Below are 1,852 nucleotides of genomic sequence, written 5' to 3'. Positions count from 1 at the left end.
CACGTAGGTTCAATTGTTTGTGGTACCCATACGCGCCATATTGCGGGTGCCTCCTGGTCTATAGTCATCGGTCAAGTCAACTCCGTATTTGATCTGGAGAAATTGAGGCATGAATAGTGTGGCGATAATGGCTTGTGTAGTGTCTATCGTATCGAATTCAAGCTTGTTTGTATCTAATCGAGGCTTGTATAAGTAAATCAAGACCGGATATCTTTTGGTGGAACGTGAAGAATTTAAAATCGGTTGGACAAGACACAATATGTGGCTCCTCAGGAACCTACCTAGATATTCATAAGTTCATACACCCAAGTGGTTGTGGCATGTGCGGTTCATAGTCTTGGAGTTTCTTTTAGTGAATAAGACCCCGAACATCTCTCGGTGAGACATACAGAATCAAACTGAGTTGGGCGAGACAAAAAAATGTATGACTGACCTAGAACTACCCTCCCCCAGTCGGATGAGAATCATGTATTTGAGTTCTTGCATCCCAAGCATAGCGGTGTGTATCACTTAATCCCATTCATCGTGTGCAATTCATGTCTTTTTCACCCCTCGGCGCTCGCTTTGTGGCTCAAATTGTTCTTTTGCGTTGGGACTTTCAAGTTCCCATGATCATGTCCCCATTTGAAATGAAAAATGCCATATTGGCATGCATTTGCCTGGCGGTTGGTTGGATAATACATCGAAGAACTTTCAACTATAAGGTTTGGCTGTTGTTCCATAAAGCGCTGGTCCCTCACAAGCACATTTTTACTAAGGCTTAATCAGGTGTCCAGGCTTCCGCTACCCCCTTTTATTCCTCTGACAGTGGGTCGATGCAGGTACAAAGACCATTACGCGGATGAACATGCTTACTCTCTGATAGGACCATGACATATATCACGCAACCGCAGAGTCGATGACCAGGGCGCTACGAGAACATGGCCCAATCGTTTCCTTCAGGCGGGATGGTAATGTTGTGGCGGCTATTCATGAAACAGACTTTCTCCAAAACTGATTCCTCCCGCAGATGGAGTATATCGTCTCTCAAGAGTATGCGCGAAAGGTTCTTACAGAAGAATCGTCGTTCAGTTTTGAGCGTGGAATGGAAGAAGTAAGATGCCCTCGTCTTTTGTTACAAAAGGGGGGTTGCTAACGCTCGTAAAGATTCTCGGCATTCATTGGATGCGCCACATCCATGGAGGTACCTTTTTCCGCGACGTTGACAGTGTCGTGAGAGAGCTTTCAACGAAGAAGTTACGTACAATTGCAAGAAAAGGTATGTCAACCAGGTCTGGCTGAGTGGAATAAATCAAACTCATCGCCAAACCAGCATGGCCTGTTTTCGAGCTTGGTGTCTCAGAGCTTCTGAATACGGCACAGGAGGAAAAGCCCATTGATATCTTGCCGCATGTGAAGAGGATTATGGCGCAAGCGACAATCAGTATCCTTCTAGGACCAGTGAGTTTACACTTTCATAAGCCCAAAGTTAGACATCATCAGTAATCGTTCTAAAAACAAATCTATCAGACATACCAGAATAATGAAGACGTGAACCGGATCCTCAATATCAGCGGGGATGTTGCAGAGCTTATGGGACTCCATCGTCATGAGTCACACATGGCGCGCAAATTCCCTCGATTATGGCGAGCGTTGACATTGTAGGCATAATAGTAGCCTTGATATATGGCCATGGTTAAGTTTTCAAGCAGGACTAAGATCGTACTCATACGACTTCCGCTGGATATTGGACCAGTGTTTGCAAGGAGGCTGTGGGTGGACATTTCGTCCAGAGAAAAGCATCGCGACCCCGAGGTTTGTCACTGGTTTCCTTTATTTCATGGTTCCCGGATTAATTGTTCAATTGAATCCC

Source organism: Verticillium alfalfae, genomic scaffold (genome assembly GCF_000150825.1).
Source record: "Verticillium alfalfae VaMs.102 supercont1.6 genomic scaffold, whole genome shotgun sequence".
Classification (NCBI taxonomy): domain Eukaryota; kingdom Fungi; phylum Ascomycota; class Sordariomycetes; order Glomerellales; family Plectosphaerellaceae; genus Verticillium; species Verticillium alfalfae.
This window is presented reverse-complemented; position numbering follows the sequence as displayed.